General features: G+C 42.5%; 1 long non-coding RNA gene across 3 annotated transcripts; it reads left to right on the forward strand.

Annotated features, from left to right (window-relative positions):
• The first annotated feature begins 772 nt into the window (after nt 1-772).
• LOC307003393 lies at nt 773-10,884 on the forward strand. 3 transcript variants are annotated; one of them, XR_013798697.1, is made up of 4 exons: nt 10,085-10,299; nt 10,389-10,436; nt 10,582-10,662; nt 10,771-10,884. It is a non-coding gene; the product is annotated as an uncharacterized lncRNA (long non-coding RNA). The 3 variants fall into 3 exon arrangements; XR_013798695.1 differs by lacking the exon at nt 10,085-10,299 and adding an exon at nt 773-1,150 and having other exon boundaries at nt 10,389-10,662; XR_013798696.1 differs by having other exon boundaries at nt 10,083-10,299; nt 10,389-10,662.
• The last annotated feature ends 2,156 nt before the right edge of the window (nt 10,885-13,040 follow it).

The following is a 13,040-nucleotide window of genomic DNA, read 5'->3' on the forward strand; positions in this document are numbered from 1 at the left end:
ATAATATTAATGGCTCTTCTTATTAAGCGCTGCGGGAAAATGTCAATTCCAGGTTCTAATTTGGCCTTAGAAAACCAGTAAAATCAACATGATTTTACATATTAATTTGTGAATATTTTACATGTTTAATAAAGTCGCATAACATCGGTTAATGGAAACGCCGTCATTTCGCAATAGTTTTGTATCGATATTTAGATAATAGCGCAAAACATTTGCGCAAATCTGTAATGGAAACGCGGCTACTGACACCAGGCAGGTAGCGTTCCCAACCCGCTCTTCTCCCCAAACCACCACCGGCTGTTCGACATACCGACGTACCTCTGCTCGGTTCTCACGCCGTATCGGCTCAAATGCATAGGCAATGGGACACACGGGCTCAACAGGTCTTTCAAGTTCGTCTTCCTCCATTTTAAATAAAACGCGCATTCAGTCAGGTAAAGAAATGCTGCATTCTCTTCACTAACCATTGGACCCAACCAACCCCGTTACGTAGGCTGTGACGTCACTTCAAAATGGCGACTCGCTATCTAGAAATTACGAAAATAATTTGTCATATATGTGGTTTTAACAACTTAAAAAAAAAAAAAAAAATTAGGCAAGGTGATTTTTGTAATATATGTAGCTACTACCAGTGCCAAAACATGGATGTTTCATCTCCCCTTTAAACTCAGATGATGATTGAAGAGTCTGTGATGTGTCTTGTGTTCAGTTTCAGTGTCTTCATCATCTTCATCATCATCTTCATCTTCATCCTCATCATCTTCATCATCTTCATCATCTTCATCATCATCATCATTATCATCATCTTCATCATCATCTCCATCATCATCATCTTCATCATCTTCATCATCACAGACTGAGATCAGTCCAGGCCGCTCTCTGACTCTCTCCTGTCAGTTGTATTCAGTCTCCTGTCATTATTTGATCAGTTATGAGGGATATGAGCTGTTGTGGGTGAGTCAGACTGGTGTTGATCTGAAGACAGACTCCAGATATCAGATATTATCATTATCATCATCATCACCATATCGCTGTATCATCACTCTGACTACAACACTCCTGAATGAAGATGACAACAGAGAGTGGAGATGTGAAGTTACTCACGGAGATCAACTCCAGACCTCAGTCAGATACACTGTCAAGTATTCAGGTGAGAAACACTCTTTTCTGACAGATTACTGGAAACTTCCACAGACTGGCTCGACTCTTTCTGATGCCTTCATACGGTTTGGACTGTAAAATATTAGTGGTCAAAGTCATAAACTGCATAACAATCCTTATAATCCCCAATATTGGCCTCGGGTCATACATGATATATTGCATAAACCAGACGAGTATATTAAAGTATGATGGTTAATGCAATATATCATGTATGATCTGTGTAGGATGTTAATGTAATGTTTCGACTTTATTCTCGTAATGTTTTGACTTTATTCTCGTAATGTTTCGACTTTATTCTCGTAATGTTTCGACTTTATTCTCGTAATGTTTCGACTTTATTCTCGTAATGTTTCGACTTTAATCTCGTAATGTTTCGACTTTGTTCTCGTAATGTTTCGACTTTAATCTCGTAATGTTTCGACTTTATTCTCGTAATGTTTCGACTTTATTCTCGTAATGTTTCGACTTTATTCTCGTAATGTTTTGACTTTAATCTCGTAATGTTTCGACTTTAATCTCGTAATGTTTTGACTTTATTCTCGTAATGTTTCGACTTTATTCTCGTAACGTTTCGACTTTATTCTCGTAACGTTTCGACTTTATTCTCGTAATGTTTCGACTTTATTCTCGTAATGTTTCGACTTTATTCTCGTAATGTTTCGACTTTATTCTCGAAATGTTTCGACTTTAATCTCGTAACGTTTCGACTTTATTCTCGTAATGTTTCGACTTTAATCTCGGAATGTTTCGACTTTAATCTCGGAATGTTTCGACTTTAATCTCGTAATGTTTCGACTTTAATCTCGTAATGTTTCGACTTTAATCTCGTAATGTTTCGACTTTAATCTCGTAATGTTTCGACTTTATTCTCGTAATGTTTCGACTTTATTCTCGTAATGTTTAGACTTTATTCTCGTAATGATCTTTAATCTGGAGATGCTGCGTCTGCACATTCATCTTCTGCAGCTCCAGTCGCTTCACCAACACTGACTCCAGTCAGAAGCTCAAACTCTGAGAAGAACTCAAGCCGAACTACAGCAGCAGCTCCTACACAAGGTTCAAGTATTATGTGATGATGATGATTGTAACAGAGACAGGGGTGTGCCAACTGCCACAAAGATGCCTCAAAGATGTTACCAGCAGTAGCAGCACCACTGCTCTGGATGTACCGGCAGATGGAGGCGTAAAAATGAAGTGACGTGATGATAAGGGTCAAAATTTCAGTGTTTAATCCAACAAGTGCATCTGGTATTTACAGTGAAAATCCAAAAAGAAAACTAAACAAATAAAAATAAAATAAACTGTTCAAAGTTATCTGCACAACTCTGGCTATGTTAATAAATTGACCCAAAACAGAGCAATAACTTGTACAACCACTCACTCTACGAGCCTCTAACAACACTGAGGTGCCTTCTTAAAAAGGCTAAACCCCTCCTATCTGGACCAAACCATTTGGTAATTAAAGATAATAAAGGAATTTAAGCAAGACCAAACTAAAATAGATTTAACAGTAACAAAGATATAAACTGTTAGAATAATACCAAAATATATAAACATTGAAAACAAAACAAACTCAATTAATTATTAACGTTAAACAATGTTTAACAAAGAATCAAACAGAACCCCAATCTCCCCCTCACACATGAGAACAATTAACTGTGCCTACTATTGGCGGGAAAGAGGTATTCAAAAATGGTGGCAGTTACAGTGACCGGGTTTTGTCTGTTTGGTGAAGTAAAATGTTCCAGTACGTAAGTATGACAATTTATTGTTTTGCAAGTGGTTAATTCCCAAAATTAGGACTCTGAAGAACTGGTTCCTGACACAGTGCATCCTTTAAGTCTTTAAAGGCCTTTTCGCAGTCCATACTATATTGTTGGGTTGGCTCTTTTTTGTCAAGTTTGTTAGGGTTATTGCCCTGACTGAGAAATTTGGAATAAATTTCCTATACCAGCCAACAAGTCCAAGAAAAGCTCTAACCTGCTTCTTTGTCATAGGCCGTCCTGCTCCTTTAACGGCCTCCACCTTCCCCACCTGAGGTCGGATCACACCGTGACCCAGTACAAATCCAAGGTATTGGGTTTCTGGTTTGGCGAGGGCACATTTATCAGGGCGAATGGTTAGTCCTGCAGCCTTGATGCGATTCAACACCCCTTTAAGGTGCTTCAGATGCTCTTCCCAGCTTTGGCTGAAGATTATGATGTCGTCAAGGTAAGCTGCAGCATAGTCCTCTGTACCATGGAGGATTTTATCCATCATCCTTTGAAATGGTATCCATGAACAGCTGTTCAGGTATACATTTCCATAGTTGAAGTCTCTGCTCTTCATTCAGGTGCTGCAAATCCAATTTGCTGTCACCGCGACAGGTCGGTAAATACTGTTCTTCTACTTCCTCTTCACCCTCTATGGCTCTCACCAGCATAGCGATGTCATTGCTCTCTTCTGCTTGGCCTGGAGTTCGATGCGTATGCCATTTTTTCAGCATGTTCACATGAAATGTCTGCAGAGGCTGGTTTCTTGAGGGAATTTCGATCTGATAGGTCACTGGACCTACCTTCTTCTTGATCTGGTACGGGCCTTGCCACTTTGCTAACAGCTTATTGTCAGAGGTTAGAAGCAACAACAGGACTTCGTCCCCTGGTTCGAAGCTTCGTGATCTAGCCGTCTTGTCGTACCAGTGTTTCTGCTGTACTTGGGACCTTAACAGATTTTCTCGTGCCAAGGCAGTATTCTGTTGAAGTTTCTCCCTCATTTTCATCACGTAAGTGAGGATGTTCATTCTCTTTGGGTTGTCTGTCGCCTCCCAGCTCTCTTTCAGGACATCTAGAGGACCTCTTACTTGGTGGGCGTATAGCAATTCAAACGGCGAGAATTCTGTAGAAGCCTGGAGTACTTCACGGTAGGCGAAAAGGAGGTACGGCAGCCATTTATCCCAGTCTTTGCCGGAGTCTGAAACAAACTTTTTTAACATATTCTTTAGAGTCTGATTGAACCTTTCAACAAGACCATCAGTCTGAGGGTGATATGGGGTTGTTCATACTCTCTTAACGCCTAATAGCTGATAAACTTGTTGCAGTGTGCGACTCATAAAGTTAGTACCCTGGTCGGTCAGAACCTCTTTTGGTATGCCTACTTGCGAAAAGAATTTCAACAAGGCTGAAGCTATCTGCTTAGCAGTAACATCTCTCAAGGGATATGCTTCAGGGTATCTCGTGGCATAATCTGAGATTACTCGAATGAACCGGTTTCCTGCCTGGCTTCTCTCAACTGGTCCAACAACATCCACTCCTATTCTCTCAAAAGGGACATCAATCACAGGCAAAGGGATCAGTGGTGCATATGCAGGAGTCCGACCAGTAGTGAGTTGGCATTCAGGGCATTTTTGGCTGCATTCTTTAATGTCTGTGTACATTCTGGGCCAATACAATCTTTTAGAGATTCTCCAACATGTCTTTGCGAACCCTAAATGACCTGACCATGGAATGGAATGACCTAACTGTAACACCTCACTTCTTTGTGCATTAGGTACAACAAGTCGAAGATCTCCCTCCTTAGTCTGCTTATACAGGAGTTCATTTTTCAACACAAAAGCATCCTCAAGTAAAACAGAGTCTTTCTTCTGCTTAACCTGATCAAAACATGTGGCTAGTGTCGAGTCCTCCCTCTGCAGCTGGGCTAGACCATTCGGAATCACAATGTCTGACTCGCATAATTCAGGTTCAGCAATATCCTCGTTAGCCTGTTCTGAGGTGCCCATCAAGTCTGCTACCCAATCTCTACGCTGTTGTAACCTGCTGTCTTCTGTTGGTCCTGACTCTGTCTCAATATCAGCTGAACAAAAAGGCAAGGTTTGCAAGGGATCACCTGGGTCTCGTTCGAGAGTTGTCTGCACTGCCTGCTTTGACTGAGCCCTTGTCACTACCCCACACCATTCTGTGTCCTGCAGTAATTCAGCCAACACTGGCATATCTGTGCCAAGGAGGATGGGATAGGGAAGAGTCTCAGCAATTCCAACCTTCATCAGATAAGACTGATTCAAGACTTCAATATACACTTCTGCAGTAGGCAATGGAGTGTTGTCACCATGTACACAACAAACAGTAACTGTCTCCTTGTCACTCCAGTCTTGTCTGGGCACATATCTACTCTGCACTAGGGTATATGTACAACCAGTATCTACCAAGGCTAAAACTGGTCTACCATTTAACAAGACAGATCTAATTGGCTGGGAGTTGCATTTCATGGGGGATGACTGAACTGAATGAGGAACATAACAAAGGCTTGCCGTTTTGGGTTTCTTCAGGGGGCAAAGAGGTCTAGTATGGCCTGACTGACCACAATGATAACAGACAACATCCTCCTTAACTACCCTCTGCGGAGTTACCTGTGGAGCAGTGGCTTTACTCTGTGTGAATCTTAAAATTCTATCTTGAGAGTTTGAACCGCCCCCAAATCCCTCAGACTTACCTCTGGCCGAAGGGAGGATTCCTGCATAGCGGAAGTTTCCTGCTCCTTTCCGGGCTGTGATGTATGCCTCCGCTAGTCTGGCAGCCTCAGCAGCAGTCGTTGGATCACGCTCCTTGACCCAAGTCCTCACGTCTGGGTACAAGACTCGTAGGAACTGCTCCAGAACAAGGGCCTCCATAATATCCTCTTTATTGCTGCCGGAGTAGCGCACCCACTTGCAAAACAGGTCCTTCAGTCTGATGTAAAGCTCCTGTGGGGACTCGTCGGCAGGGGTATTTAGGTTACGGAACCTCAGTCTATAAGTTTCAGCATTGATTTCATACTTTTTCATTATTGCTGTCTTAACAACATCATAGTCTTGTGTACGTGAAGGGTCCATTGCAACAAACGCAGATCTGGCCTTACCAGTAAGCAACGGTATGAGGTGAATGGCCCAGTCTCCTCTAGGCCACTGGTACACCTCTGCCAGTCTCTCAAATGTCAGCAAATAGTGCTCAATATCATCGGAGTCCTCCAGTCTCGCAAGCCGTGGCTCCCGGTCTATCACCCTTGGTGCTGGTTTGTCGGAAACCGCTCCCTGACTGATACGTTCCATGTCAAGTTGCATCTGCGTGACATGGTGACTGAGCACTTTAAAATTTTGTTCCCGTCGGACGGTCTCTCGCTCTTGTCGACTGTCTCGCTCCTTTTGATAATCCATAAAGGACTTGAACATCTGCGCCAGAGCAGTAACAGCGGTATCAGCTCCAGCTCCAGAAACCATTGTAGACTGCACTTCTTCATCTGGATCCTCTTCAACTTCACTCTGGTCCCCATCTGGCCTTGTGCTCTGATCAGGCTGCTTCCTTGTCTTTGGTGGCATTGCAAAAAAAACAAGTATGTCCACGTCACCTCAGCGGTACAAAAAAAACTTCTGACACCAACTGTAACAGAGACAGGGGTGTGCCAACTGCCACAAAGATGCCTCAAAGATGTTACCAGCAGTAGCAGCACCACTGCTCTGGATGTACCGGCAGATGGAGGCGTAAAAATGAAGTGACGTGATGATGAGGTCAAAAGTTCAGTGTTTAATCCAACAAGTGCATCTGGTATTTACAGTGAAAATCCAAAAAGAAAACTAAACAAATAAAAATAAAATAAACTGTTCAAAGTTATCTGCACAACTCTGGCTATGCCAATAAATTGACCCAAAACAGAGCAATAACTTGTACAACCACTCACTCTACGAGCCTCTAACAACACTGAGGTGCCTTCTTAAAAAGGCTAAACCCCTCCTATCTGGACCAAACCATTTGGTAATTAAAGATAATAAAGGAATTTAAGCAAGACCAAACTAAAATAGATTTAACAGTAACAAAGATATAAACTGTTAGAATAATACCAAAATATATAAACATTGAAAACAAAACAAACTCAATTAATTATTAACGTTAAACAATGTTTAACAAAGAATCAAACAGAACCCCAATCTCCCCCTCACACATGAGAACAATTAACTGTGCCTACTATTGGCGGGAAAGAGGTATTCAAAAATGGTGGCAGTTACAGTGACCGGGTTTTGTCTGTTTGGTGAAGTAAAATGTTCCAGTACGTAAGTATGACAATTTATTGTTTTGCAAGTGGTTAATTGAAAATAAATAAACATTTAACATGGTTACTGGTCTTGTTTGAGTTCTTAATACAGAAATCAACAAAGAGAAATGAATAACTCAGTAAACGTTAAACTAAAGGAAAAGGACATGGAGAGGACAGGTACAACACGCAACAATACACAATCAGTGACACACATATATCTGCGTTAACTGATGTTAAAATATGCACAAAACAGATAGTGTTAGGATGTTAGTGTGAAAAGTATGCATGTATGTATGTTCTCAGTCCACTGTGATTATAAGAGGCTTCTCCAAAATAAGAGTCTCTAGTCACAGAGCCTCACTGTGACAATGATGTTGTGTATATGTGGCATTATGTGTTGTGTTCGACTTTATTCTTGTAATGTTTCGACTTTATTCTCGTAATGTTTCGTCTTTATTCTCGTAATGTTTCGACTTTATTCTCGTAATGTTTCGACTTTAATCTCGTAATGTTTCGACTTTATTCTCGTAATGTTTCGACTTTAATCTCGTAATGTTTCGACTTTATTCTTGTAATGTTTCGACTTTATTCACGTAATGTTTCGTCTTTATTCTCGTAATGTTTCGACTTTATTCTCGTAATGTTTCGACTTTAATCTCGTAATGTTTCGACTTTATTCTCGTAATGTTTCGACTTTATTCTCGTAATGTTTCGACTTTATTCTCGTAATGTTTCGACTTTATTCTCGTAATGTTTCGACTTTATTCTCGTAATGTTTCGACTTTATTCTTGTAATGTTTCGACTTTAATCTCGTAATGTTTCGACTTTATTCTCATAATGATCTTTAATCTGGAGATGCTGCGTCTGCACATTCGTCTTCTGCAGCTCCAGTCGCTTCACCAACACTGACTCCAGTCAGAAGCTCAAACTCTGAGAAGAACTCAAGCCGAACTACAGCAGCAGCTCCTACACAAGGTTCAAGTATTATGTATTCTCGTAATGTTTCGACTTTATTCTCGTAATGTTTCGACTTTAATCTCGTAATGTTTCGACTTTATTCTCGTACATTTACATTTAGTCATTTAGCAGACGCTTTTATCCAAAGCGACTTACAACTGAGGACTAAAGCAAGCGAGTCATCGTGAAGAGGCTAAAACAACGCAAGAAGTGCTCAAAATACAAAGTTCTGGCATTGCTCAGAGTAGCATAAGCCAAACAAGGGAGGAATAAAGGAAGAGGTTTTTTTTTTTTTTTATGTCAAGAGCACACGGAAGAGATGAGTTTTCAGTTGTCTTTTGAATGTAGTTAGGGAATCTGCATTCCGGACGAGGGTAGGGAGATCATTCCACCAGCAAGGAACCGTGAATGAGAATGTTCTGGAGAGTGATTTTGTAGCTCTCTGTGATGGTACCACGAGCCGTCGCTCATTGACCGATCGCAGGCTTCTGGTAGGGATGTAGACTCGTAGGAGCGAGTGAAAGTAGGAGGGAGCTGAGCCTGTGGTCGATCTGTAAGCAAGCGTCAATGCCTTGAACTTGATGCGAGCAGCGAGTGGTAGCCAGTGCAGAGAGATGAACAGATGAGTGACGTGTGGGCCCTTTTGGGCTCGTTGAAGACAAGACGGGCAGCAGCATTCTGGATCATTTGTAGAGGTTTAGTTGCACACGATGGAAGACCGGCCAGAAGAGCATTGCAGTAATCAAGCCTAGAGATAACCAAGGCCTGGGCGAGAAGTTGTGTTGCATGCTCAGTTAGGAAAGGCCTGATCTTCCTGATGTTGTGCAGTGCAAACCTGCATGATCGAGCATGCGGAAGCACGAACACATCACCCCCATCCTCAAATCACTCCACTGGCTTCCTGTGTCTCAGAGGATTGAATACAAATCTCCCTCCTTACCCACCAATGCATTTATGCATGATTGTACAAAGCTGCATGATTCTCGTAATGTTTGGACTTTAATCTCGTAATGTTTGGACTTTATTCTCGTAATGTTTCGACTTTATTCTCGTAATGTTTTGACTTTATTCTCGTAATGTTTCGACTTTAATCTCGTAATGTTTCGACTTTATTCTCGTAATGTTTCGACTTTAATCTCGTAATGTTTCGACTTTATTCTCGTAATGTTTCGACTTTAATCTCGTAATGTTTCGACTTTATTCTCGTAATGTTTCGACTTTATTCTCGTAATGTTTCGACTTTATTCTCGTAATGTTTCGACTTTATTCTCGTAATGTTTCGACTTTATTCTTGTAATGTTTCGACTTTATTCTCGTAATGTTTCGACTTTAATCTCGTAATGTTTCGACTTTATTCTCGTAATGTTTCGACTTTATTCTCGTAATGTTTCGACTTTAATCTCGTAATGTTTCGACTTTATTCTCGTAATGTTTCGACTTTATTCTCGTAATGGTTCGACTTTATTCTCGTAATGTTTCGACTTTATTCTCGTAATGTTTTGACTTTATTCTCGTAATGTTTTGACTTTATTCTCGTAATGTTTCGACTTTATTCTCGTAATGTTTCGACTTTATTCTCGTAATGTTTCGACTTTATTCCTGTAATGTTTCGACTTTAATCTCGTAATGTTTCGACTTTATTCTTGTAATGTTTCGACTTTAATCTCGTAATGTTTCGACTTTAATCTCGTAATGTTTCGACTTTAATCTCGTAATGTTTCGACTTTGTTCTCGTAATGTTTCGACTTTGTTCTCGTAATGTTTCGACTTTATTCTCGTAATGTTTCGACATTATTCTCGTAATGTTTCGACTTTATTCTCGTAATGTTTCAACTTTATTCTTGTAATGTTTTGACTTTATTCTCGTAATGTTTCTACTTTAATCTCGTAATGTTTCGACTTTATTCTCGTAATGTTTCGACTTTAATCTCGTAATGTTTCGACTTTATTCTCGCAATGTTTCGACTTTAATCTCGTAATGTTTCGACTTTAATCTCGTAATGATCTTTAATCTGGAGATGCTGCGTCTGCACATTCATCTTCTGCAGCTCCAGTCGCTTCACCAACACTGACTCCAGTCAGAAGCTCAAACTCTGAGAAGAACTCAAGCCGAACTACAGCAGCAGCTCCTACACAAGGTTCAAGTATTATGTGATGATGATGTGATGATGATGTTGTGTATATGTGGCATTATGTGTTGAACTGAACTAACAGACGTGATCCACAGATCCAGGAGAAACTGAAGTCAGTGTGACTGCTGGATCATTATACAGAGGTACGACACGTTCATTTATACTGACAGCTTTATAACATTAAACTATCAGTCAGTCTGTAAATGCTTCATCAATAACTGTTGATAGTTGAAGACCCTTGACTTCAGTCATGTCCAGTTTCTCTTCTTCCTCTCATGTTTCCTGCAGTGATTGTGACTATTGTTGGGATCGCAGTGTTTGCTGCTCCTACTGTGATTCTTCTTCAGATCATCTGTGCAAGAAGAGCTGGTGAGTTTGAGCCGCACACAATCTGATGATTCACACTCATCTGATCTGGAACATCTGCAATCATGATAAAACACAGACGAGAGGTCAGTCAATGCTTTTATTTTGCAGGAAGGAAGGACTCGCAGCACCCAGAGGAAATAGAGATGCCGACAATATTACAATAAAATACTGATGAGTTTACAGCCAATCTGCAACAATATTTACAATAGCAAAAACTCAAGACGATTGGTCATTGTTTTAGTTTCTTCTTCTCAGAAAAATCTTTAAACTGATTCAAATGTGTGTTTTACATATAAAAGCCAGATTTATTCTCATTTATATGGGTTTATAGATATTAGCCTACAGTGTTGAAAGTCATTCTCTTGTGCTTCATATGTAAACTGCTTTAAATATAATATTAAATACAGTAATGGACAGACTCAGACTGTATAATCCTCTCTCTGTTCTGTGTGATGGAGAAGATTGAGGATTCTTGTATCTTGTCTGTTCCTTCCTGGTTTTAGCAGCTTTTGTTTATTTTCTTAATAAACCTCTGCAGTTGTGTTTAATATTTCTCCTTTCCTGAGAGGTTTGATACAAATATGATATTCCCCTTCATGAGCGTCCCACATAGCAAATGTTCCCTATCAGTCGGTCACTACGAGTATGTCGTGACTGACAAATAGGAATCTCGTTAGAGAGGCCAATCTACTTCGAGTGAAACTTAACAAGCCAATACACATTGGCGTGCAATCATTTGCATCAGCTGCGCAGCCTCGCAGCGCGGGTATATAACGAGCAGCTGGTGATTGCACTGTAGCTTTTTGCTTCGGAGCCAAGCACTTCAATGCTTAATCTGCAGAAAAGTGTGACTTCTACAAGCCTCTTCTTGGACCTCTCCTTCCCGGTGCGGGCGTTACAGCACGGCAGCGCGAGCAGTCTTTTTTTACTTTCTCTCTTTCATCTGCTTTTTGTTTTGTTTTTTCTGATATTGAGCAAAACTAAAAAGCTGTTGTAACAGCTGGTAAGGTGCGCCTTCGAGCGCTTAAAAGCTGTTTTCACAGCTGGTAAGACCTGCCAGCGAGAGAGAGAGAGAGAGACAGCGCACATACAGGTGCACATTCCTTTCTGTGTCCGCAGTGACTGCTCCCCTGCGTGTTTCAGCATCAGTGAGAGCAGTCCCTGAAAGAGCTTACACAGATAGAACGCGTCTTTAAAAAAAAAAAAGATGTCGTTCTATCTGTGTGTTTCTGGATGCGGTCGTTACCTGGGGTCACGGGATGGTCACGATCGCTGCCACGTGTGTCTGGGCATTGAACACGCGGAGGCAGCGTTCACGGATGAGTCATGTACCCATTGTGGGATGATGACCATCTCGGAGCTTCGGTCGAGAATCTTGTCCCTGCAAAGGGGCGGAGTCCCCGTGCCTCTGCCTCGATCCAATCCTCCTCAGAGGGTTGCTTCGGGTGGTGGCACGGGAGATCTGAGGATTATGGTGAGCGCGCTCCCTTCGGGGAACCAACCCCCTAGGGACCCTCACCCCTCTCATGCTCCGCAGCCAGTTGAGCCTCCATTGGAACGTGCTGGACCATCCACGAGGTGTGTACCAGTCGTTTCCTTGGGGGCTCCCTGCGACGATCAGATGTCGATCGCTGCATCGGAGGGTGGGTCAGACTTCTCCCCGGACGACGACTCGGCGCCGCTGCCCCCTTCGGGTGGGTCAGCGGTGCCCGAGACGGACCCGGAGATGATGGCCATGCTTTCCCGGGCCGCCAACAGGGTCAGGCTCGTGTGGAACCCTCCACCGTGTCCCGAACCCTCGAGGTTGGACGATTGGTATCTCTGGGGGGGCACGTGCTGTTTCTCAGCAACCCACCCCAGTGCCTTTCTTCCCGGAGGTGCATGAGGAGCTCACAGGGACGTGGACGGCACCTTTTACTGCCAGAAACCGTTCCGGTGGCTCCTCCTCCCTCACCACCCTTGATGGCGGGGTAGCTAAGGGATACACGCGTATCCGCCAGTGGAGCGGGCTGTTGCTATGCAACTGTGCCCGATCTCCACTTGGCGTGGAGAACCGTTTCTTCCTTCCCGGGCCTGTAAGTACTCATCGGACCTAACCGGCAAGGCTTACAAGGCCTGTGGGGAAGCTGCCTCTGCCATGCACACCATGGCGTTGCTGCAGGTTCATCAGGCCAAGGCACTGAGGAACCTGCACGAGGATGGTCACGACCCACTGGTTCTCCAGGAACTTCGCACCGAAACGGACCTCGCGCTTCGTGCGCCGAAAGTTATTGCGCGGTCAGTGGGTCGTGCGATGTCCACACTAGTGGTCCAGGAACGCCATCTCTGGCTGTGTCTCTGGCCCAGACCGGCCATTAGACACATCCTGCCGCGGCGGT

The sequence above is a fragment of the Phoxinus phoxinus genome, assembly GCF_949152265.1.
Source record: "Phoxinus phoxinus genome assembly, chromosome: 1".
NCBI classification, from domain to species: domain Eukaryota; kingdom Metazoa; phylum Chordata; class Actinopteri; order Cypriniformes; family Leuciscidae; genus Phoxinus; species Phoxinus phoxinus.